We start from the raw sequence: 27,180 nt of genomic DNA, 5'->3' as shown, positions 1-27,180 counted from the left end.
TTTTGTTTAAAAGGTCCCATGGCATGACAATTTCACTTTTATGTGGTTTTTTAATATTAATATGAGTTCCCCCAGCCTGCCTATGGTCCCCCAATGGCTAGAAATAGCGATAGGTGTAAACCGAGCCCTGTGTATCCTGCTCTGTCTTTGAGACAATTTGGCCCACCCATCATGGCTTTCAAACGAGCAAAGTGGCAGTTTGTCAAGGCCATAACCCCACCCTCCACCTTGCCCCCACATCTCTCCTCCTCAATAGCATTTAAAGCTACGGACACAGAAATGGCACGTCCTAAGGAAAGCTCATTGTGCGACTGGCTCCAGTGGCTGTAATTCTGCACCAAGGCTGAATTTTGGGAAAGACACTTCAGATACAGTATTAGGGGACCACTAAGGTCTATATAAAAGAGACTTCAGATACAGTATTAAGGGACCACTAAGGTCTATATAAAAGAGACTTCAGATACAGTATTAGGGGACCACTAAGGTCTATATAAAAGAGACTTCAGATACAGTATTAGAGGACCACTAAGGTCTATATAAAAGAGACTTCAGATACAGTATTAGGGGACCACTAAGGTCTATATAAAAGAGACTTCAGATACAGTATTAGGGGACCACTAAGGTCTATATAAAAGAGACTTCAGTTACAGTATTAGGGGACCACTAAGGTCTATATAAAAGAGACTTCAGATACACTATTAGGGGACCACTAAGGTCTATATAAAAGAGACTTCAGATACACTATTAGGGGACCACTAAGGTCTATATAAAAGAGACTTCAGATACACTATTAGGGGACCACTAAGGTCTATATAAAAGAGACTTCAGACACAGTATTAGGGGACCACTAAGGCCTATATAAAAGAGACTTCAGATACAGTATTAGGGGACCACTAAGGTCTGTATAAAAGAGACTTCAGATACAGTATTAGGGGACCACTAAGGTCTATATAAAAGCAACCAAAAAGCAGCATGTCATGGGATCTGTAATTTCTGGTAGAAATACCAGAAATCAATACTAATGACTTTTACAAAAAGATCAAATCACATCCTTGTTTTTATTCAGGTGATGAACTCAGTGACAGCCCTGGCCAAGGCTATCTATGAGAGGATGTTCTTGTGGATGGTCGTTCGTATTAACGAGATGTTGGACACTAAACAAGCAAGACAGTTCTACATTGGTGTCCTGGACATTGCTGGTTTTGAAATCTTTGACGTAAGCTTGATTTGAACAATTCAGAATCTGATACTTTTCATATTGCCCTGCGAGAGATTATACTGGTTAATTGTCCCCTCACAGTTCAACACCTTGGAACAGCTGTGCATCAACTTCACCAATGAGAAACTGCAACAGTTTTTCAACCACACCATGTTTGTCCTGGAGCAAGAGGAGTACAAGAAGGAGGGTATTATCTGGGAGTTCATTGACTTTGGCATGGACTTGGCTGCCTGCATTGAGCTCATTGAAAAGGTGATAATTTGGTGATTATATATAATTGTTCTTAATTTGAATAAATGTGTCACTTAAAGAGGCTTTTTGCCTGCAGATTTCCCTCTAGAGCTCCCCCTACAGCTTCGGAATAGATATTTGGCAGCTCCTATGTTTACTTGTGTCGGACTCCTCGCTCGGTCAGTCTGCCGTCTCCTCTTTCTCTGTTCCTCTGACAATGCTTTCCTAGCTTTCTGCTTCTTTTTTACTGGCTCAGCCATGACGATACTGTGAAAAACATCGCGAGACCTGATATCACACGATACTTCCTGACGCTGAGGCCGGCGACAGTTGCAAGGGTGGTGGTCGAAAGAAGTCATATAACCATTCCAATGACTCCGAAGCTGTTCAGTTAAGGTCAATTAAGCTAAAAAAGCTGCATAGTTCCCCTTTAATGACATACTTCTTCCCACTTTTTTCAAGCCCATGGGCATCTTCTCCATCCTTGAAGAGGAGTGCATGTTCCCCAAGGCCACAGACACATCCTTCAAGAACAAGCTGTATGACCAGCATCTTGGAAAAACCAAAGCATTTGAAAAGCCTAAGCCCCCCAAGAAAGGCAAGATTGAGGCCCACTTCTCCTTGGTGCACTACGCTGGTACCGTGGACTACAATATTGCTGGCTGGCTGGACAAGAACAAGGATCCACTGAATGACTCCGTCTGTCAGCTGTACCAGAAATCCCCAGTGAAACTGCTGGCTCTCTGCTTCCCTCTTATCGTTGAGGGTATGATAGTAACTACAGTAAACTAAAACATGTTTTTAGGCTATACTGTATATGTTTAAGTAACTGTAGCAAGTGTTAATGTACATTTTATTTGTCATCCTAACGAAATATGTCTAATTAAAATATCAACAGATGCTACCAAGAAGGGAGGCAAGAAGAAAGGTGGTTCTATGCAGACTGTGTCTTCACAGTTTAGGGTAATGTTGCAAACTTATCTTATATATGTATGTATATATAGCTTGGTTTATTGTCTAACTCACAATTGATTACATGTCATAAGACTCACCATTTTGGATCTACAGGAGAACTTGGGGAAGCTGATGACTAACTTGAGGAGCACCCATCCTCACTTTGTGCGCTGCCTGATTCCCAATGAGTCAAAGACTCCAGGTACATAGAGAACATAATCTCAAGAGATTATTTGAGGAGTGGTTTTCTTTTGATAATATGGTTTCCTTAATTTTGTGCTTCTTTAACTAACTAAGACTATTTATTCAAAGAAGTAATTAAGAAATGTATTTTTTACAGGTCTGATGGAGAACTTCCTGGTCATCCACCAGCTCAGGTGTAACGGTGTGCTGGAGGGTATCAGAATCTGCAGAAAAGGTTTCCCCAGCCGAATCCTTTATGCTGATTTCAAACAGAGGTATTAATGGATATTTTAATAGAATTTTGATAAAGATTATTAAAAGAAAATGCTCACACTGACCATTAACTCTCATAAAAAAGGTACAAGGTGCTGAATGCCAGTGTCATCCCCGAGGGCCAGTTCATTGACAACAAGAAGGCTTCAGAGAAGCTGCTTGGGTCAATTGATATTCCACATGATTTAGTACAAATTCGGACACACAAAGGTAAACACCTTGCTCTCTTATTTTACTGTAGATTAATGACCAAAGAGGTTAGGTTGTTCAGTCCAGTGTGTTTGATTGTTTTTCTGTTAATTATATAAAGCTAAATATCTCTAAACTACGTACATGATTGTAGAGTTTGGTGCCAAGGAATAAGTGATTTATTGTTAGGATAGAGGCACAGCAGCCTGCATGTGGCCATTATCAAAACACCTTCACCTCAGAATCCCTGTGGGGTAGGTGAAAATGTTTTTGTTTTGTTGTAGTATTCACTATCTGAGTTCATCCTACGTTCATTTTTATTTTGTGTTTGATCAGGTGTTCTTCAAGGCTGGTCTGCTGGGTGTCCTTGAGGAGATGAGAGATGAAAAACTGTCATCTCTGGTCACCATGACTCAGGCTTTGGCCCGTGGTTATGTCATGAGAAAGGAGTTTGTGAAGATGACGGAGAGGAGGCATGTTAAAACAGCTCATTCTGAATCATGGTATTACAAATCACTAACAATATTGTTTACAAGAGCTACTTATTGTTCGCAGGGAAGCCATATATACCATCCAGTACAATATCCGCTCATTCATGAATGTCAAACATTGGCCATGGATGAAGGTGTACTACAAGATCAAACCTCTGCTGAAGACTGCTGAAACTGAGAAGGAGCTGGCAAATATGAAGGAGAACTATGAAAAAATGAAAACTGACTTGGCTGCTGCCCTGGCCAAGAAGAAGGAACTGGAGGAGAAGATGGTGTCTCTTCTGCAGGAGAAGAATGATCTGCAGCTGCAAGTGTCATCTGTAAGTACACATCAACAGCAAATTTTGCTTTTCATGTTTTTCAAAGATGATGTGCTAACATTTATCTTCATAAAATTAACTAGGAATCAGACAATCTGAATGATGCTGAAGAGAGATGTGAGGGACTTATCAAGAGTAAGATTCAGATGGAGGCCAAACTCAAAGAGACAACTGAGAGACTGGAGGATGAAGAGGAAATCAATGCTGAGCTCACAGCAAAGAAGAGAAAGCTGGAGGATGAATGCTCTGAGCTCAAGAAGGATATTGATGACCTGGAGCTTACCTTGGCCAAAGTGGAAAAAGAGAAACATGCCACAGAGAACAAGGTTTGTATATAATAGTTTTCCCGCTAAATGCATTCTGGAGGGGAGACCCACCGCTGCAGAATTATTGGTGCGTCAGCTTCAGAATTTTACTTTTTCATTAAGTCCCAATTTCCCGACTCTGCAGAGCTGAGGTTGAGGGTAAGGGACAGGAACAGTGAAAGGACATCAATCAATCGCAAAGTCATGACAACCAAACAACAGCACAAGTACAGCATTTTCACCTCATGCTAATTCTCATGGAAGTCACGCTCATGCAGGTCCCATGGCTTAGAAAATACCGTTTCTGTGACTGAATTTATTAAATTTACTGTTGCTCTTACCCCCCGATGAGAAAAGAAGTGTGTGCACCCTGCAGTCCATCTGCCACACCCCTGCTGCAGGAGATGTATTCACACATGTATTCGCTTACTGTTTCAAACTTTTCCAGGTTATGTTAAAAATGTGATGCAATTATTATTATTATTCTTATTATTATTTATCTGGAATTGTTCATTAGCTGTGGTTGATATATGTCAAGCTGAATGGACTCACAGTAGTAAACACATTTTATTCTCACCCAAACACTGAAACAGAACTCGTTCTTAGAGAGAAAGGACACTACATAATGTAATGTAATGGAAAGGCATTTGACCCTTTGCTATTTTTCATTGCTGTTACAGGCTGGTAGCGTAGATAATAGTGCACCCCTACTGATTTTCAAACCTAACGTTAACCCTTCCCCCACCTGCCCATAAAAAAAAAAATCCAGAGGAAAAACTGTAATATTCTGTCCAGCATTTAAAGTAAGATTATAATGATGACAGTTTAAAGACAAGCTTTTCTTGCACATTTAGGTAAAGAACCTGACTGAGGAGATGGCCTCTCAGGATGAGAGCATTGCTAAGCTGACCAAGGAAAAGAAAGCCCTTCAGGAGGCTCATCAGCAAACTCTTGATGACCTGCAGGCAGAGGAAGACAAAGTCAACACTCTGACCAAGGCCAAGACCAAGCTTGAGCAGCAAGTGGATGATGTAAGATTACAAAGTCTCTTGGATTGGCAAAGCAGGATTCTTGAATTTGATGATTAAAATGAATCGTATTTTTCAGCTTGAGGGTTCTCTGGAGCAAGAGAAGAAGTCCGTATGGACCTTGAGAGATCCAAGAGAAAGCTTGAGGGTGATCTGAAACTGGCCCAGGAATCCATCATGGATCTTGAGAATGAGAAGCAGCAGTCTGATGAGAAAATTAAAAAGTAACAGTTTTTGAATTTGTACACAAAAATCATTCTTATAAACTGTGTGTTCAACTGCATGAACTCTATGTACTTCATCTAAACTTCTCACAGGAAGGACTTTGAAATCAGTCAGCTCCTTAGCAAAGTTGAAGATGAGCAGTCACTTGGTGCTCAGCTTCAGAAGAAGATCAAGGAGCTCCAGGTGACACATGGTTTTAAAGAAAACATTTCTGATGTTTCCAATTTTGTGTATTAAAAGTGACAGTTTACTGAAAGACCCTATATCTACATTGAACAGGCTCGTATTGAGGAACTGGAGGAGGAGATTGAGGCTGAGCGTGCTGCTCGTGCCAAGGTTGAGAAGCAGAGAGCTGACCTCTCCAGGGAACTTGAGGAGATCAGTGAGAGGCTGGAGGAGGCCGGTGGTGCCACTGCTTCTCAGATTGAGATGAACAAGAAGCGTGAAGCCGAGTTCCAGAAGCTCCGTCGTGATCTTGAGGAGTCCACTCTGCAGCACGAGGCCACTTCTGCTGCTCTTCGCAAGAAGCAGGCTGACAGCGTTGCTGAGCTGGGAGAGCAGATCGACAACCTCCAGCGTGTAAAGCAGAAGCTTGAGAAGGAAAAGAGTGAATACAAGATGGAGATTGATGACCTCTCCAGCAACATGGAGAATGTTGCTAAAGCAAAGGTACACAATGCATTACATGCTATGTTATTACCCAAATTAGTAAAGTAAAAAAAATGTACTTAATATTATAGATAAAATCTGATCCCTGATTTCATCTATATTTACTCATTAGGGAAATCTTGAAAAGATGTGCCGTACTCTAGAGGACCAACTCAGCGAACTGAAGACCAAGAATGATGAAAACGTCCGTCAAATCAATGACACAAGTGCACAGAGAGCACGTCTCCTGACAGAAAATGGTATCTACAGTAAAGCTGTCAGTTAATGATCTGTTGTGTATGTTACTGAAAAACGTGACACAAACTAATGTACCGTGGCATCTTTCACACAAGGTGAGTTCAGCCGTCAAGTTGAAGAAAAAGAAGCTCTTGTCTCCCAGCTGACCAGAGGCAAACAGGCATTCACACAGCAGATTGAGGAGCTGAAAAGACATGTTGAAGAGGAGGTTAAGGTAAGAAACATTTAAGTAAGTGTGTATTGGTATTACTAGTTTGGGATTCAGGAATTTTGTAAATTCAATCATATGTCTTACACCAGGCCAAAAATGCTCTTGCCCATGGACTGCAATCAGCCCGCCATGACTGTGATCTGCTGAGGGAGCAGTTTGAGGAGGAGCAAGAGGCCAAGGCTGAGCTGCAGCGTGGAATGTCCAAGGCCAACAGTGAGGTGGCTCAATGGAGAGCCAAGTATGAAACTGATGCTATCCAGCGCACTGAGGAGCTTGAGGAAGCCAAGTGAGTAACATTCAAACAATTCAAGGGCCAGTGTATCATTTTAGCACAACTCCACTTTGGAGCAAACATTGTACAGCTCTGCCTTCATATGTTCATCTAGATCTTTAAAAACTAGCTATAAATAACAACACTAGGCTGATTATAAATTGCCCATCCCCCTTTCCAAAACCTGTAATTTTGAAATCCTTGCTACTGTAAGGATATTAAGGCTTCAAACAAACAACAATGCAACACTCAAAATACAAGAACTCATGCCACAGATTGTTGTTACTAAGGCTTAAGGTCACTTCATAGTTTTTAGAGGGAAACTAATCTTACCTTCTTTAAACAGGAAAAAGCTGGCTCAGCGTCTTCAGGAGGCTGAGGAGCAGATTGAGGCAGTGAATTCCAAGTGTGCTTCTCTTGAGAAAACCAAACAGAGGCTCCAGAGTGAGGTGGAGGACCTCATGATTGATGTGGAGAGGGCCAATGGGCTGGCTGCCAACCTGGACAAGAAGCAGAGGAACTTTGACAAGGTAGCTTTATTAACTTTGTGTTGTCAAGCCACGCAAACAATGAAAGACATATTTATTTTTCCTATTTTCCTATTGCTACATAACCAATCGTGTTATTCAGGTGTTGGCAGAGTGGAAACAGAAGTACGAGGAGGGTCAGGCAGAGCTCGAGGGAGCACAGAAGGAGACTCGTTCTCTCAGCACTGAGCTGTTCAAGATGAAGAACTCTTATGAGGAATCTCTGGATCAGCTGGAGACTTTGAAGCGTGAAAACAAGAACCTTCAACGTGAGTTCTACATTATGTAACAGTTACATTGTATTCAACCCATGTATTTCTTACATTGTAGTCAACATGTGTTGGAATAAAGGGTTTATATTTTACATTGTAAGGCTCAACAATATAAAACACATGTATCTCTATGCAGAGGAAATCTCAGATCTGACTGAACAGATTGGTGAGACTGGCAAGAGCATCCATGAGCTGGAGAAGTCCAAGAAGCAGGTGGAGACTGAAAAGTCTGAGATCCAGACGGCTCTTGAAGAGGCTGAGGTACATTTTCTTCTGGGGACATCTACTGAAAAAACATCTAAATCTAAAAATATACTTTAAAAAGGTTTGAAGGCAGAGATTAATATTTAATTCTTTGATATCATCAGGGAACTCTGGAACACGAAGAGTCTAAGATTCTGCGTGTCCAGCTGGAGCTCAACCAGATTAAGGGTGAGGTGGACAGGAAGCTGGCAGAGAAAGATGAGGAGATGGAGCAAATCAAGAGGAACAGCCAGAGGGTGATCGACTCCATGCAGAGCAATCTGGATTCTGAGATCAGGAGCAGAAATGATGCCCTGAGAATCAAGAAGAAGATGGAGGGAGACCTGAATGAGATGGAGATTCAGCTGAGTCACTCCAATCGCCAGGCTGCTGAGTCCCAGAAGCAGCTGAGGAATGTGCAAGCGCAACTGAAGGTATTGTTAGACACAGAATTGTTGCACAGACTGTCGTCATTGCAGGTACATTTTGGCATTCATGTGAATATTGTCCTGATATTTTTTCTCTAGGATGCACAACTGCACCTTGATGATGCTGTCAGAGCACAGGAGGAATTCAAGGAACAAGCTGCTATGGTGGATCGCAGAAATGGTTTGATGGTAGCTGAAATCGAGGAACTTAGAGCTGCTTTGGAACAGACGGAGAGAAGTCGCAAAATCGCTGAGCAGGAGCTGGTGGATGCCAGTGAGCGTGTTGGACTTCTGCATTCTCAGGTGAACAATCCCAATCATTTCTTCAATATTTCAAAAATCTAATGACATTTTCTGTAACGTCAAAATCAGCCATGTGATGACTAATGTGCCTACATCTTTTTTTTGCCTTTTAGAACACAAGCCTTCTGAACTCCAAGAAGAAGCTTGAGTCAGACCTGGTCCAGGTCCAGAGTGAAGTGGATGACACCGTTCAGGAAGCAAGGAATGCAGAGGAGAAGGCCAAGAAGGCCATCACCGATGTGGGTTTACATTTTAATTGTCCTTACTTTCACTCCAATGTGAATTTTCAAGATTATTCTAATCAACATTTTATGCTGTCTCTTCTAGGCTGCTATGATGGCTGAGGAGCTGAAGAAGGAGCAGGATACCAGCTCCCACCTGGAGAGGATGAAGAAGAACCTGGAGGTCACTGTCAAGGACCTGCAGCACCGCCTGGATGAGGCTGAGAACCTGGCCATGAAGGGTGGCAAGAAGCAGCTCCAGAAACTGGAGTCCAAGGTAAGAAAGAAAGAAAGAATTTGCAGAGCTGAAATTAAAAAAAGATGCTTTCTTATTGCCTTATTGTTCATTGAAGGTGCGTGAACTGGAGGCAGAGGTTGAGGCTGAGCAGAGACGCGGAGGAGATGCCATTAAGGGTGTCCGCAAATATGAGAGGAGGGTGAAGGAGCTCACCTATCAGGTACAGTCACTTTGATAGTTGTCATATAAATCTACTTAACATATTTATTACAAAAACATTTATTTACTTTAAATAAACTTTAACAGACTGAGGAGGACAAGAAAAACGTTGCCAGGCTGCAGGATCTAGTTGACAAGTTGCAGCTCAAAGTCAAAGCCTACAAGAGGCAGGCCGAGGAGGCGGTAAGGGCAATATACAGAATAGATTTACACAACACAGAACGCTTGATACTCTGGCAGATTTATTTTAATTGAAGATTACCTTTGGTCTTTTAGGAGATTCAAAAATGTCAATCTCTATGTTTTTTTCAGGAGGAGCAGGCCAACACTCATCTGTCCAAGTGCAGGAAAGTCCAGCATGAGCTAGAGGAGGCTGAGGAGCGCGCTGACATCGCTGAGTCCCAGGTCAACAAGTTGAGAGCGAAGAGCCGTGACTCTGGCAAGGTAAACATACCAATAAAGATGTACATTTTATTTAAAAAAGGTTATGACAGAAATATACTGTCAGTTAGATTTGTTTGAAATAAAGCTGATTAAACTTAACTTTTTTATTTGTGTTTACAGGGTAAAGAGGCAGCTGAATAAAGAAAACTGCCTGATCAGCTGTTTCTAATCATATAATATGATGTGAGATGTGCTGTAAAAATAAATGGTTTCCTTGTCACAGATAAATTGCTGTCTGCCTGCTTCTTTTCCTTTACATTGTTTCCCCCCAAATGATAAGTGTTAGATTGGGAAAGTTTTCCAGTAAAAACAATTGTATTATGTAGTACTATATGACCCAGCTGACCAAGCTTCATCAACAAAAGTCCACAAATTTGATTTAAGTGGTTGGCTATGTGCCCTTAATAACTGATACTAATCAGATTTCCTCAACCAGGTAACAAATGCTTAAATCTACCTTCAAATGACTTATTCAACCTTTTCCAATATCAATTTTCTGAAGAGAAAAACATTGGATGAATGCATTGCTTAATGAGCATACCCACCCAAATAAAATACTTAAAAGTCATGGGGTCCATATGATTGACAGGTTATTCAAAGGTACACAAAGATGCAGAGTCTTACCCTGAGACTGTGTCCACACTATAATTGCCATTTTTATTGGCTATAATATAATAGTGACATCTCAGGGTTTTTCATGGCTCAAATGGCATCAAATACTTGCTGCATTATGATACACTTTAAGGCACCAAAAAACAAAATTTTGGTGGCAGGTAACAATTCAAATTAAAGCTGCAAGCAGCGTTGGACGGGCCCTCGCTCCTCTGCTGTGCATTTGCGTGGCACTCAAACACTGCAAATCATCACCAATGAAAAGGGAACACCATGCTGAGTTCAATGATACCTCACACAAGACTCTATGTCATACAGTTCATTAGTTGACGTTAAAGGGTGTATGGCTTAAGCTTAGAAGGTGGGGCAAACCGTCACCAATTAAAAAGGAACTCTCTGCTGAGTTCAATGATACCTCACACAAGACTCTAACTTAAACGGTTCAAAAGCCATAAAAGGGGGCGTGGCCTGATTACATCGGTTAATAGGTGGGACTCAATATCACGTGTAGACCACAAATACGTTTTTTGTAAATCGGATGATGTTTGTCATGTAAGGCTGATTTCCTGTTGCCAGCGAGGGGGCGCTATGACCAAAAGTCAATATTGGCCTGTAGGTGTCCTCAGGCCTGGACCTTTCTCAATCGTGAGTAATTTAGGGCAGATATGACGATGTACACTCAAGTTACAGCAACTTCTTTGTTCATCAATAAATGCTCAAAATGACCGCCACGCAACACCCACACCGTTGACCGAAAAGTTTTGCTTTTAATAACTTTTCATCGATGAGTTATTTAGATGACACAGACCGAATTTGAAGTTGATTGGATGAAATCCCTCAGAGTAGTTCGTTAAAGTATAGCACGTATAGTTTTGGGCCTACTTCCTGTTACCACTAGGGGATGCTATGACTTTGAGTCAATTTTGGCCAGTAAATGTCCTCAGGGTTAGAGTTTTGTGAATCATTAAAAGTTTCGAGCCAATTGGACAATGTACACTTAAGTTACACCCACTTCTTGTTTCGATGGCGAAACACACAAAATGGCCGCCCTGCCATGGCCATGCCCTATGTCAAAAAGTTTTTCTTTTAATAACTTTTCATCTTTAACATCTTAAGATGGCACAGACCAAATTTGAAGATGATCGGATGAAATCTCTAGGAGTAGTTCGCTAAAGTACGACGTGGGAATGGGCAAAACCGCACTAATTTCGAACTTTTGATTCAAAATGGCGGACTTCCTGTTGGGTTTAGGGTATGGCTCGAATGACCTTTTTTGTACAACTTGACATGTTACACATGTGTACCACTTTGCGTTACTCTACGTTAACCGTACTGCAAGGGCTCAATTTTTTAAGTTTTCTAGGGGGCGCTAGCGAGCCATTTTTGTGCGCCTATTCCTGAAACTGTTAAAATACGTAAATTGTCACCAGGTTTGATGTGACTGCCAATTTTGGTGAGTTTTTGAATATGTTAAGCCCCTCAAAAAGCCAATTAATTTGCCGTAACAATAATTCCTTCAGTTTCAATAGGGTCTTCGCCACTGTCGGCGCTCGGGCCCTAAATACTGTTAAACTAATGGTCATGTATAGAGCAATGCAAGAATGGAATGCGTTACCTGAACAAATAACCTAAGATAGCCGTAGAAGGAGATTTAAAAGTTTAGTTAAGACCTAACTATGTCTATTGATTAGAGAAGTTGAGTAGACAAAGAAACAACATTGGTTGAGGTTTAACAATATATATTTGTTTAGTTGTGAGATGTGTGCAGAGAGGATAAAAGACATGTTATGTGACGATAGTATGTGGATATACCTGTCTTGAAAATGTGTTCAACTTAAATGTAAGGAATGCCCGATGACTGCACTGGTGGTGCTGTCAGTGTGTCTGTCGTTGTCTTATGTGTGTATTTTGTTATTTTATATGAGTTGTGTCATGAAATGATAGTGTATGTTTAGTTTTTGTCTTATAACTTTTATTTTTTATTGTTCATGATGATGTTACGTGTATTTATTATTGCACTGCCACATTTTCAAGAGAGTTGTAAGTACCTCAGGAAGAATAGCACCTGCAATGGAGGAGGATGAGGATGAGGATCCTAAATAAACAAACAAGAAATCTGTTCGGTTTTTCCTGAACTCATCTTCATGAATGTATGTTTGGCTTGGTTTACTTCCTGTATTATTTTGAAGTGTTTGGTTTCATGTGTCTTGTCTTGTATTACGAAGCAAGATCAACATGGCCTGGATTTCTTTCAGTAATCCGGCTTCACTAACCCTAACAACAGCGGTCCCGGATAATCGGGTGGTTATCAACTAGTTCAATCAACCCAGGTTTGTCCAATCTAGAGACGCGCGCGTTCACATAAAAGAGGCGGTGTTTGCGCACCACGATCAATCGCAAACATCTACCAGAGCCGCATGTTATATATAAGAAGAGCAAATTATAATTCTACATAAATATAAAGGACACAGACTCTTCCAGGGAAAACGCAATACAGTCGCTGCTTCCTAAAACAGGAAGGAAAGCTTGCAAAAAAAAAATAGCCAACGCTGTTCAGGTTCTAAGGCTCCCCAGCCAATTTTACAAATAATGGCCACTAGGGGGCGCTACAAGTACAAAAAGTTTATATCTCGGCTCATTTGAGTTTTACAAAATTTTGAGTGTACCATCTAGGCCCACTCCTGAGGCCACACCTACAGTGGGGTACTGATGATTCATCAAAGTGGGCGTGGCCTATGGGACACAGGTTTGGATTCACCACTTACACATATGTGAGCAACTTAAAATTTACAGTGTAGATGTACAATGGTTCACGGACCTTACATTCCACAAGATACATACATGGACCACTAGGTGGCGCTATAATGATGTAAAACGTGTTTTGGCCTATAACACCCACAGTCCACATCGCACATTAGAAAACCTTATATCCACATGTTCCTTGAATCCATCTGAATCTGATGATATAGACCACTCCCATCTCCGCTAAGAAGTTTTTTCGCAATATCGCGCAATGCGCAAAACCAACTTTCTATCTCCTCCCAGGTCGTGCGAGCTATTGGCACGAAATTTGGTACGTAGCATCTCCAGACGGACCTGATCTAAAGCTGTCAAAAGCATTTTGCTACGTTGAACCATTCGCAATTGACAAGCAAACTAATTTTCGTAGCTAGCCACAAAACACATATAAAACACGCATAGTTCGGCCAAATTGGGTCAAAAGAATCAAGACCTTCACGGTGCAAAATTGGGAAGCTTTTGTGTTTTTGTGGAATGATGTGCCGTGTTGGTCAATTTGAATGTTTTGCCATAAAACAGGAAGCTGTTAACTTGAATTCAAATAGTCCAATCAGCCCCAAATATTTGAAAGCATCTACACACCTTTATTAAGTCGTAGTCATAGTGCCACCTATTGCCAACACAAAGTTAGTTGTATGTGACACAGATCATCCAATTTACAGGAAATTTACATGATGTGGTCTACATATGATACACAGCAACATGACTTTTCATTACTGTGTTCTCTAGCGCCACATAGTGGACACAGGAGTGGTACAAAATGTACAATATTTAATTTTTAGCAACACATGCTCAATGCAGGAAATAATGTCTAATTCATGCACACAGTGTCTGATGATCCTGGAAAACGCAAGAGCCACGTTGACTGGCTCTCCATCAGTATCCCCGACCTGAATGTGCAAGGGCACGTTCATCACTGATTGCAACATTAAATAACCTATACTTTGAATAATGTTTTTCCTTTTCTTTCACACCATGGATAGATATGGCTGCTGCAAACTATCTGCAATCTGAAGATCATTTTCTGTGCTCCATCTGTCTGGAGGTGTTCACTGATCCAGTCACCATACCATGTGGACCCAACTTCTGCAAGAACTGCATCGCTGAACACTGGAATATTAATTACCAGCACCTGTGTCCAATGTGTAAGGAGGGTTTTACCACCAGACCTGATTTGAGAGTCAACACTTTCATCTCTGAGATGGTTGATCAGTTCAGACGATCAGCTCAACAGAAAGCCAGCAGCAGCAGCTCAGAGCAACAAGTGTCCAAACCAGGAGAAGTTCCCTGTGACGTCTGCACTGGAACCAAACTGAAGGCAGAGCTGTGGAAGACGGGAGCTGGAATTCAGCAGATGATCCAGAGGAGACGACTGAAGATTCAGGAGGTCAAACACTCAGTCGACCTCAGTGAGGAAGATGCTGACAGAGAGATAGCAGAAGGTGTTCAGGTCTTCACTTCTCTGAAGGAGTCTGTTGAGAGAGGCCTGAATGAGCTCATCAACACCATCAAAGAGAAGCAGAAAACAACAGAAAAACAGGCCGAAGCTTTCATCAAAGAGCTGGAACAGGAAATCTCTGAGCTGATGAAGAGAAGCACTGAGGTGGAGCAGCTCTCACGCTCTGAAGACCACCTCCATCTTGACGTCAAACCAGGAGAAGTTCCCTGTGACGTCTGCACTGGAACTAAACTGAAGGCCCTGAAGTCCTGCCTGGTGTGTCTGGTCTCCTACTGTGAGACTCACCTGGAGCCTCATCTGACCATGTCAGGTCTGAAAAGACATCAGCTGATCGACCCTGTGGAGAACCTGGAAGGCAGGATTTGTACAAAGCACGATAAACCTCTGGAGCTCTTCTGTAAGATCGACCAGACATGTGTCTGCATACTCTGCAATGTTTTAGATCACAAGAAGCATGATGTTGTTCTTCTGAAAGAAGGATATGAAAGAAAGAAGGCAGAGGCTGAAATTCAGCAGATGATCCAGAAGAGACGACTAAAGATTCAGTCGACCACAGTGAGGAAGATGCAGACAGAGAGATAGCAGAAGGTGTTCAGGTCTTCACTTCTCTGAAGGAGTCTGTTGAGAGAGGCCTGAATGAGCTCATCGACACGATCAAAGAGAAGCAGAAAACAACAGAAAAACAGGCCGAAGCTTTCATCAAAGAGCTGGAACAGGAAATCTCTAAGCTGATGAAGAGAAGCACTGAGGTGGAGCAGCTCTCACGCTCTGAAGACCACCTCCATCTTCTCCAGAGTGTCCAGTCCCTAAACATCCAACAACCTCCACCCACCAAGGACTGGACAGAGGTCAGCGTCCATCCATCATCATATGAGGGGACTGTGGTGAAAGCTGTGGCTCAGCTGGAGGAGACACTCAGTAAACAGATGAAGAAGCTGCTTGAAGCCGAGCTGAAGAGGGTCCAGCAGTATGCAGTGGATGTGACTCTTGAGCCTAATACAGCACATCCTCATCTCATCCTGTCTGATGATGGGAAACAAGTGAATTATGGTGATGTGAGGAAGAATCTCCCAGACAACCCGGAGAGATTTTCTTATCGTGTTTATGTTTTAGGAAAACAGAGTTTCTCTTCAGGCAGATTTTACTTTGAGGTTCAAGTTAAAGGAAAGACTGAATGGACTTTAGGAGTGGCCAGAGAGTCGATCAACAGGAAGGGAAGCATCACACTGAACCCTCTGAAAGGTTTCTGGACTACAGCGTTGAGAGATGGAAACGAGTACAACACTAATGATGACCCTCCAGTCCTTCTCTCTCTGAAGTCTCCTCCTCAGAAGGTGGGGGTGTTTGTGGATTATGAGGAGGGTCTGGTCTCCTTTTATGACGTAGATGCTGCAGCTCTTATCTACTCCTTTACTGGCTGCTCCTTCACTGAGAAACTCTTCCCGTACTTCCATACTGGTAATACTTATGGTGGTAAAACCTCTGCCTCTCTGATCATCTCTCCTGTCAGAGTAAACTAATCACTGATCTTATTTCAGTTATTGATTTATTTTCAATCAAGGGAACAAATGTACATATTCATATATTTAACATCTTGTTTCCTTCAGAATCTGTTTCCTGTGGTGACTGATTTACATTTTATTCCATTTATTATCATATGGTTAAATGTAAAGCAATTTAGATATCTGCAATACATTTCCAGTATCACAGAGGTTGTGGTCTGTGTCACCATGACAAGTAGTTAAATTGTTATCAGACTGCAGCTATCAACACGTACCTACACATGTACCCATGACATAGATCTTACGCAGGAAAATAAATTGGGCTTTAATCTTTTAAAGATGAAAATAATATTAGGTTTAGATCACACTCTTCTTAATCAACCTGAGCTGAAGATTTGCATAAATGATCTAACTTTTGAACAGGTCCAAGAGTCCAAAACATCTGGGAAATTGTCATGGACAAAACATATAAATAAGATGGTTGATAAGTTATAAGTTGGAAGTGGTATTTCTGTTGTTAAAAGATCTGCACCATGTTTGTCACAAAGCTCAACCAAAGTGGTGATTCAATAATTAATATTGTCTAATATTGTCTATTGTTCAGCACTAATACAACTCAAGAAAAAATAAAAAAATTGCAAATTGTACAAAACACAGCAGCGAGTACAACTCTCAGGTGTGGATATAGAACAAATGTTGCAATTCACAAATGTTTAAGTTGGTTATCTGTGAAAAACAGATTACTTTATTAATTATTAGAATTTTTTAGGAACATTCTTGTAACAAAGTATCCATCTCTTTTTTATCATAATTTAACATATATTTTAAATATATATGACTATGCCACTAGACATGCCACAAGAATTACTTTACCAAAAGCAAATGGTCATTTATAGATCAATGCATGAATGGAATTTACTCCCTGAATAAATTACACAAGAAAGCATAAAAATGAGATTTAAAAGTTTAGTTAAGAATCATCTATTGATCAGAGATGTTGAGTAGACACAGAATCTACATTGGTTGAGGTTGAACAAAATGTTTAATTGTGAGAAGTGTCCTAAGAGGGTGAAATAGATGTGATGATAAAATGTTGGTGTAACTGTCTTAAAAATGGTTAAACAAGAATGTATGGAATGCCAGGTGACCGCACTGGTACATATGTGTGTCTTTGTCTGTGTATTTTTGTCATTATTATAGAGTGTTTATGAAATGATGTTATTGTGTGTTTAGTTTTTCTCTTATGATGAACTCCAAACTGAATGTCAGAATGGGAAAGGAAGGCTGTCTAAGCAACTTTGAGCGTGGCATGGTTGTTGGTGCCAGATGGGCTGGTCTGAGTACTTCACAATCTGCTCAGTTACTGGGATTTTCACGCACAACCATTTCTACAAAGAATGGTCTGAAAAAGGAAAAACATCCAGTATGCGGCAGTCCTGTGGGTTAAAATGCCTTGTTGATGCTAGAGGTCAGAGGAGAATGGGCTGACTGATTCAAGCTGATAGAAGATCAACTTTGACTCAAATATCCACTTGTTACAACTGAGGTATGCAGCAAAGCATTTGTGAAGCCACAACACGCACAACGTTGAGGCAGATGGGCTACACCAGTAGAAGAATGTAGTAGGAAAATGAAGCTACAATTTGTACGAGCTCACCAAAATTCGGCAGTTGAAGCCTGGTCTGATGAGTCTCGATTTCTGTTGAGACATTCAGATGGTAGAGTCAGAATTTGGCGTAAACAGAATCAGAACATGGATCCATCATGCCTTGTTACCACTGGGCAGGCTGGTGGTGGTGGTGTAATGGTTTGGGGGATGCTATCTTATCAATATGGGCCAACATTTCTAAAGAACGCTTCCAGCACCTTGTTGAATCAATGCCATTAAAATGAAGGCAGTTCTGAAGGCGAAAGGAGGTCAAACACGGTATTAGTATGGTGTTCCTAAAAATCCTTTAGGCGAGTGTACAACGTCCCATAAACGTGAATAAAATTTCCTTTGGGATGAATAAAATATCTATTTTTTCTATCTATCTATCTATCTATCTCAATATCACATAACTGAAAAGGAGTAGGAAATTTCCTCTTATCTGCTCCTCCATAACTCAAACTATTGAATCATATTCATCATATATATAATAGTCACAAACAGCTGTCCCAATGCTTTAATATACAACCCAAATACCCAATCAGAAATTATTTAAACAACTTTAAATTCATCCTACCAACCGACCCTTTTATCATACTGTCTTGTAATCGTGTCCAAGAAGCTGAACCAACTCAAATCAAGTTTATCCCACTTGTCTAACCCAGGCTAAATCAAACAGAGCCATCATCTAGAACTTGTTCCCTGTTGTATTCTAGTGTTTGCTGTTCCTGTCATGGCCTTCAAATAAATACATTCTTTCATTTTGGGTTAGAATTTGCTGTACAAAGATGTTTTCTTTTTCTGCATAAAAGTAAATAAATATATTTCCAAATACGGTAAATCTTTTTTATAAGTTGTACATCAACATCCAAGCAAGGTTATTATAGTTTCCAGTTTTCAATTAGTCTTAAAAAAGCCAAAACAGAAAAAAGAAAATAATAGTTTTATTTTTTATTTTAGTTTGGACTTTTCAATGTCATTTATTTAGTGTGTACGTCTGTTGATGTTCTTGTGTTTCTTTACCCTCGTGTTGTCTTCCCGACAGCCATGAAAAACACCTTGTTTTAGGTCAGTGTTGGAGTAATAAGGCTTGGGAGTGTTGTGTGTATGTGTTTAGTATTTTCTGTATTATTGTGTTAAAATGAGATGATTCCCTGGTTATCCCTTTAATAAATGAATTAAAAGAAGAGGTTTTGTCTCAGTCTCTCAGTCAGTCTGCATGCATTTGACAGATTTATAGAATAAATATTTACGCGCAATTATAAAGTGAGAATAACTTACAATGTGGGATTAAGTTCTCAGAGCAGTTTATTAGTTCATAATATAATTAGGGAAGATGCACCGTTGAGTTATTTGTGTGTCTTTGATTTTATAATTCTGGTTTTGGTTTGGCTACTTTGAACTGAATCTCTGTGGTTTGTGTTTAGCTGCTATTGCTAGGCAACAGCAACATTTAGAATGTTTGTTTACAACTGTGAAAAGTGCTGTTGTGCCATTTGGAAAATGCTTCATCTTCTACACACACTGGATACACACTCGCTTTGGACTCACAACAGTAATACAACTTTAACGTTTAAAGAGGACGTGCAGCTGTCCAGCATCTGATTGTGTACCTGAACACACTCTATGGCTGCTGTGAGCGTTCTGCCATCCAAAGATCAGTTTCTGTGCTCCACCTGTCAGGATTTGTTCAGTGATCCTGTAAACACATCATGTGGTCACAACTTCTGCAAAAACTGCATCACTGATCACTGGAATACCACTGACCAGTACCTGTGTCTGATGTGTAAAACGGTTTTCAACACAAGACCTGAGCTGCACTTCATCACTTTTATCTCTTCAGTCTTCTCTTCTGGATCATCAGCTGAATTTAGCTCTGTCTGTCTGTCTGTCTTCCTGTCTTTCTGTATCAGTCCCTCTCTGTCTGTCCAGAGACGCGGAAAGATATTTTCGGCAGGGGGTGCTGGGGTGCTGAACTACTATGTTACACAGGCTCTGTATTCTGCATACCACTCTGCCTCTGTCTCCTTTTAAAAACTCACTCACCCCTCCTCTCCATGAAGCTGAGCTGACAAGTGTGTACAAACTATATCCCAACATAGGGCCTACTGCACAGCCATCTCCAACAACCAGCGATTTAAAAAAAGTAGGCCCATCTAAATATTTGTGTGAATGTGTGCATATTAACTAAAATGTTATTTATATATTGCAACCAATGTAAATTATATATTATTAGCAATACATGCATAATCAAAATGTTTTTTAAAACAAGGATCAGTTTTCTAGATGAAAATGTATGTTTATGTTAAAACAACCGCAAGTAGATTAAGTGTTCATATACCGCAAAAAAAGGCCTAAGTGCCACAAAGTAACAGACTATGCAAATTTTTCTTTTCCGACATTATGTGACAAATTCTAAATGTTACAGACTATTTGTTTCTTTATAGAAGGCATACATAATATAATATTAGGCTAAATATAGGCTACCATCTGGGCCTGCACGGCTGCAGGAAAAAGACGCAGAGATGTAAGACACCGTGTCTCTACCTTACAATGATTTTGGTAAACCAAACGTAGATTTGCGCTCTGGAGTTTGGCTGATAAACTCTGCCATGAGACCCTGAATATCCAGGTCATCCAAAATGAGACACTTCACCGGAGACAAAGTACCGGCGTACTGTAACACCTCTCTGTCATTTTTGGACTTTTTCTGTGTTGGACACTGTGTGGAACCTGGGGGGCTCGGGGCTCGGTGGATAAACACACTGTTTTGGGAGAATAACTGATGTTGAATATCCATACTGTATGAGCGCAGGACCCCCGCCCCCCCAATCCTCCCCTCCTTTCAGAAGTTATGGTGTTTATTTCTCCCCGAACACACACTTGCATCAGGCGGGAAGCGCTGTCATTAAACTGCGGCTAATGCCTTCCATTAAGACCGGCTCTTACTGCCATCTTCACCCCGTCAGGTCTGCTTCTGATTCACATGACTCCATGAACAGAAGCATTGTGTGGAAGCGTCGCTGTACTTTCAGAAACTTAGAAAGTCGCTGTGGTCTCCACACACGCCTCTTGATTCAATACTGTAAATACATTTACATTTACTCTGTCTCTCCGTATGTCTGTCTCTCTGTCTGTGTGTCTGTGTGTCTCTCTGTCTGTATGAGTCCCTCTGTCTGTCTGTCTGTCTGTCTGTCTGTCTGTCTGTCTTTCTGTCTGTCTGTCTGTCTGTCTGTCTGTATCAGCCCTGTTCTCAGCTGAGACGCTGCGTGTCCTGCCAAGCAAAGACCGGAACTCGTCTTCAGTGTTTTGATTAGCAAAATAATTTGCAGACAAGAATTGCATTGATTGCACAGACAGGGAACGTTCTCATTACACGGGCTACTTCAGAAAACGCCAGAAACTACTTTATGATTGCGCAGTAAGCATTAACAAGTCCTCTGAAAAAGCAGTTTTCCATATAGCCTACATTATGCCACGAAATAATAACTTGAGGCCACGCAATAATATTTTTATATCTGTGATGGGCTCCGTAAAGACGCTCTGCAAACACACACTAAAACAGTAATGTTTCCATATGAGACCAAAAAGGGAACAAAATGAGAGGAGGTAGATCCTTCAACGTTCCTGATATTTCGACCTATTTTCAATATTACAATTTGTTTTGATCATTCATTCAAGTCATTGATTTTTCTTTATTCCACTCTGAAAAAGTGGGTTGGATGGATCATCCAATATCCTCAGAGCCAGATTGAGGGTATACTGTTCTGTGAGGTTGGAGATGCTTTTAACATTGGATCCGGTAAATTTCCTGCACATTTTAGTTACCTTATCCAGCATGTTCCTATTCTAGACAGAAAGACCCCCCCTCCCAGCACTGGATGGCGAAAGTCACCACACTCTGAATAAAAGTTAAATAAAACAATGTCAGAGTTGTTGCGTCTGCATTACAACTACGCAGTTTCCTTATAAAAAAAAAGCCGTTGCTGTGCTTTCGAATATCTTGCTAGTGTGTTGGCCGACCAGGTGAGTTTGTAATCAATAATAGTGCCCAGATACTTCTACTCCTCCACAGTCTCAATCAATCACCATTTCTTTGGTTTTAGAAATGTTTAAATTTAGTGAGTTTTGATTACAACATTCATGGAAGTGGTCAACTTCAGTCCTGTAGTCCTGTTCATTATCTGTTAAAAGCCGACTAGGGCAGCATCATCTGCAAACTTAATCAGTGAGCAGTTAGGATAGTGGGTGACATAGTCATTAGTATATAAGAAAAATAACAATGGTGATAAAACACATCCTTGTGGCACTCCGGTGTTTGTCATGATGGTTCGTGACTGACTGTGATCCGCCCTCACATACTGTTGTCTGCCAGTTAAATACCCTGCACTCATCAATCATTGATGTTTGACTCTTTCAGAGAGATTATACAACGGGGGACATTAGTATTGAAATGTGGCTTTAAACAATAATGTCAACTCACAACGTAGAAAACTAAACATTCATACTTGTAGCAATTGTTTTTCAATATATCTATAACTTTGACTGTACTAGTCAAAACTACATTTAAATCTTTAAATAGTACAAGTGGCCGTTTTAACATTTAATAGCCAGACTAGATATTTTTTGCAGATATCTGTATTTAATTCTTCCTAGTCAGAAATAACTTTCTAGATATCTGCAATAGATCTTATTAGAATATGTCCACATCCTGTTGTGTAGACCAGTTTTTATTAAAGAACAGCATTGCTAAAAAAGCTCTGCTTACTGTATATTTCCGCCAGTGCTCAAGTCATTTTATTTTACAGTTTTCATTCTACAATCATGTATTTATAGATGCCTTTGACTCATACTGTACACCATCTTACATAATTCACGTGGCATCACTGCTTGATAGTACAGAAATACAAACTTTTAAATTTTGATAGCTTTATTAAGTTTTCTTTTCTTAAACTGACTTTCAAATGTGCAAATAATCTAGCTCCAGCCGTACTTTGTCCTTTTGTGACAAAAACAAATACAAGGAGAGTGGCCACTAGGGGAGCAGTAGGTGGCAACTCCATAGCAGAGGGGCGCAAAACTACTTTCGGACAGTCATGTTTTTCAGTGATAGGGACCCATTTCTGGAATAATTTACCAATCGAAATAAAAACACAAACTGAACTGAAAACATTCAATACAATGGTGAAATACTGGCTGAAAGAAAATCAAAAATGTAACCATTGAGTCAGCTGTGTTGTAGTAATGTATTATCTGTGGATGCATGGCTGGTCGTATATGGCTGCCAAGGTTATGGTTAGGGTATAGGTGAGTGAGTGTGAGTGTCCGGGTGCCTGGGGTTTGTGTTGTTACGGGATATGCTGTTCTGTGTAATGTGGTCACGACTCTGCGAAATGTTGATGTAATGTATTAGTATACAACTTATTAGATGCATGATTGTGTAACTCACACTATGTAGTTCTTTTAAAAATTATAATTGGATACATTTTTAGAAAGGCCTGACCAAAGACTGGGGTTGCAAATTAGCCAATTGGCTAGAAACCTTTTTATGCAACACATCTACTCACATTGTTATGGATTGACTATGATAATTGTATGTAATAATGTGCACTGCATTGTCCTTGATAAATAAACTAATAAAAAAATTTCAAAATGAAGCTTCATGACACAATGAAATATTCAGCAATATGTTTTCTGTGGCTGCCCATTGAATACAAATAAATGTATATCTGATTACACAATCAACACAGTCATTTGATGCATCATAACATACTTTATGTGGACAATATCTATTTAAACCTCTGTTAAACCTACAGAAATTTGTATAACTTCCAGAAGAAATCAGTTTTCTAAAGACACCAAATACGTCAAGATGAAGTTTGATTCAGTTTGCAAATAATTGCTGCCCATTTAACCATATCATGATAAATGGAATAAAGTGTAAATCAGTCACCACAGGAAACAGATTCTGTAGAAAATAAGATGTAAAATATATGAATATGTACTTTTTTGTTCCATTTATTGAAAATAAATCAATACCTGAAATGAGATCAGTGATTAGTTTACTCTGACAGGAGAGATGATCACAGGGGCAGAGTTTTTACCACCATCATTAAGACCAGGACTGAAGAATGGGAAGAGTTTCTCAGTGAAGGAGCAGCCAGTAAAGGAGTAGATGAGAGCTGCAGCATCTACGTCATAAAAGGAGACCAGACCCTCCTCATAATCCACAAACACCCCCACCTTCTGAGGAGGAGACTTCAGAGAGAGAAAGACGGGAGGAGAATCATTAGCTTTGTAGTCATTTGTATTTCTTAACCATATAGTCCAGTAACCTTTCTGAGGACTCAGTGTGATGTCTTCCTTCCTGTTTATCGACTCTCTGGCCACTCCTAAATCCCAATCAGTCTTTCCTTTAACTTGAACCTCAAAGTAAAATCTTCCTGAAGAGAAACTCTGCTTTCCTAAAACATTACAACAACGAGAAAATCTCTCTGGGTTGTCTGGGAGATTCTTCTCTACATCACCAAGATTCAGAGGTTTATCCAATCAACTAACCAGTATTTTCGCCCCTTCCCAAAAGTTCTCCAACGGAAAGTTCCCAGATCTGGCGGAGACAGGTTACCATGTCATGGGACCTTTAAAGTGTGCGAGCATTCTATTATATGAGTTGCCTAGTGTTCTGCGTTCATATGATAGTTTTTGATCCTTCAAGAGGGGTGTCAAGTCTTAACTGTTGATCTTACACTTAATTAATTAGAGTTATTTGTGTATTTATGGTATTTGTTTATTTTTTTAATTATTGATATTTGATATTGTATTGCCCTATTGTTATTGTTATTATTACTATTGTGCTTAATATTGGCTTAGCAACTTTTAAAACCTGTTTACTTTTAATTTTAACTATTGTAAGATTCATATTTTCTCGCTTTGGACAAAAGTGCTAAATACAATACCCATAACCCTTCCCAAAAGCTACAATAAATCTGAGAGTATTATATGCCCTGGAAAAGAGCACTTTAGCTTTAACATTAGCTAATTAAGCAATTCAAGGAACACTGATGCTTGTATCAACACTGATTTTATAGATCACACAGACTTTTCAGCTACCCAACAGGCTAACCGCTAGCATTTTCAATGTAAGCTTAAACAGTTAGGTTACCTGACAGCCACTAACTTTAATGTTACAGCCAAACTGCCTGTTGTCGTTATGACGTGAGGTGCACATAACATGAAAGGGGAGAAAGAGAGGGGGAATGAGAAGCAGCAAATGGCTACAGGTCGGAGTCGGACCCGAGGGGCATCCACTCTACCAACTGAGCTCACTGGATGCCCGTTTGTCCATTTTAACGTGGATGCTACACGTCCATCATAACCATACAGCTTGTGTCTCAGGGCCGGGAGTGGGGAAGGGTGTTCCTGGATTTGACTGGGTCAGAACAGTGCCAATAAAGAAAAAAGGTTCTTTATGGGCCGGCGTGGCCAAAAAATAAATGAATAAAGAATTAAAAAAAGGCCTATTATATCGACAATTCGGCCCAAAAGTGCGTCGGCCCACCGGGAAACTGCCCGGTATGCCAGATGACGAGTCCAGCCCTGTTTCTGACTACCTTAGCAATTTAGTACAAGTGTGACCTCCACAGAGTTTAAACTGCAGAAACACTGAAGCCCAAAAACAGGAAGAAACAAAAAAGATTAATTAACTCATGACAACATGTACAAGCCTCGAATTTGATTCCAAGGAAACTGACATTGGAATGTTGTCTGTCCAGTGTTGCTCCGCCTCTTCTCCGCCGCTCTGTTTTTTAGGTTTTGTTTCCTCATATTTAGATATGATTTTAGTAACACACTCAGGTGTGGAGTGGGTGGGGGTGGGGGGGGCTTTCTAGTTTCAAGTATATATTTAGAATAAGCACCAAGGATAGGGACTTAGTTTCACTAAGAATGTGTTTATTTGGCAAAATGGCAATAAATCATGATCATTCTTTTGGTGCTATTGGAATAAATAACACTTCAAAAAATCTTTTAGAAAAACCTCAACAAAAATCTTCCCACTAAACTGAAAAACTAAACTGTTTTGGTGGTCAGCGTGGCAGCAATATAGTAACTTTGTCTCATCATTCCTTTGTGTTGTGATCCATCTAGTGGTCCTTCTGTGTCACAACACCAGGTAGTGGTCTACATGGAGGTCTGATGTTGCTGCTGCAGTGGAGCAGGGAGTCATGGAGACATGCTGGGACATTAGGAAGGCTGTCAGCTCTCAAGAACTGTTCAGAATTTAAATTAATACCCTGCACTTATCAATTATTGTTGTTTGACTCTTTTGGAGATATTATACAATATGTGTTGTTAGTATTGAAATGTGGCTTTAAACAATAATGTCAATTTACAATATAGAAAACTAAAGTTATTGTTATTGTCAGACCCGCAAGAAGAAGCTCTGCAGAACAATTATAGATGAAAACAGGAAAAATGTCTTAGGTTCTATGGCAGGCCATTTTAACATTTAATTGAACCACACTCCTATCTGTAATTACATTTTAGATATGTATTAGATATTTATAATAGCATTTATCCTAGTCAAAATTATATTCTAACTAGTCAGAATGGTAATTAAAGATACCCACAATAACATTCATGCTTGTAAAAAAAATGGCCAAAGTGACCAGTAATTATTCAAAACACTTTTCACACAAGATAGAAACATCCATTAACTGTTTATACCCGGTATAACAACAACACATACTGTGTTCTGTAGACACTATGGGATGTAATAGGCCTTACTCTTAAATTAAGCTTCATGACACAATTAAATATTCAGCAATACCTTTTCTGTGGCTGTACATCAAATACAAATAAATATATATTTGATTCCATAATCAACACATGAATTTGATGCATCATGACACATGTTATGTGGATCTATTTAAACCCAGGGCCGGTTCTAGCCCTTTGGTTGCCCTAGGCGAGATTGCGTTTTGTGCATTTTTATGCACTTATTTTTCTTTACCTTTTTCTGAAACAATTTATACTAGAAATATGTTTATCTAAAAGGAAACACAGATTACAATCCAAATATAAAAACATAATGGAATATATTGCAGTAATGCTATCAGGCATTCTGTATTGTTTTTAACTATTTATTCTCCTGTAGATCGACTTTTCTAAATATATCTGAGTCACAACACATGTAGCCTAGGCATCATTTACTCTTCCCACTTTTGCTTCTTTTGTTGAGGAAGTAACCTCCTTAAATGTGCATATTAAAATTATTCACCTGAATGATACATGAATTCATTTTAATGAATTAATAAACCCCTGGACTGTAATATTTCAGATGTGTTTGAGCAAGATTTCTGCTCATATTCAAAACTTTATGCACATTCAAAATACAGTATATCTCATCTGTGTTCTCTGAGGTTTGGAGGAGTCGTGATATTTTGAGAAAAATAAAGTGAT

At 40.0% G+C, this 27,180-nt stretch overlaps 2 pseudogenes; both read left to right on the top strand.

Moving 5' to 3' along the window:
- Positions 1-1,068: 1,068 nt before the first annotated feature.
- Positions 1,069-9,924, top strand: LOC114572806 (myosin heavy chain, fast skeletal muscle-like; annotated as a pseudogene).
- A 4,173-nt stretch (positions 9,925-14,097) lies between these two features.
- Positions 14,098-16,091, top strand: LOC114572728 (E3 ubiquitin-protein ligase TRIM39-like; annotated as a pseudogene).
- Positions 16,092-27,180: the final 11,089 nt, after the last annotated feature.

The sequence above is a fragment of the Perca flavescens genome, chromosome 2 (assembly GCF_004354835.1).
Source record: "Perca flavescens isolate YP-PL-M2 chromosome 2, PFLA_1.0, whole genome shotgun sequence".
Taxonomy (NCBI): domain Eukaryota; kingdom Metazoa; phylum Chordata; class Actinopteri; order Perciformes; family Percidae; genus Perca; species Perca flavescens.
This window is presented reverse-complemented; position numbering and strand designations above follow the sequence as displayed.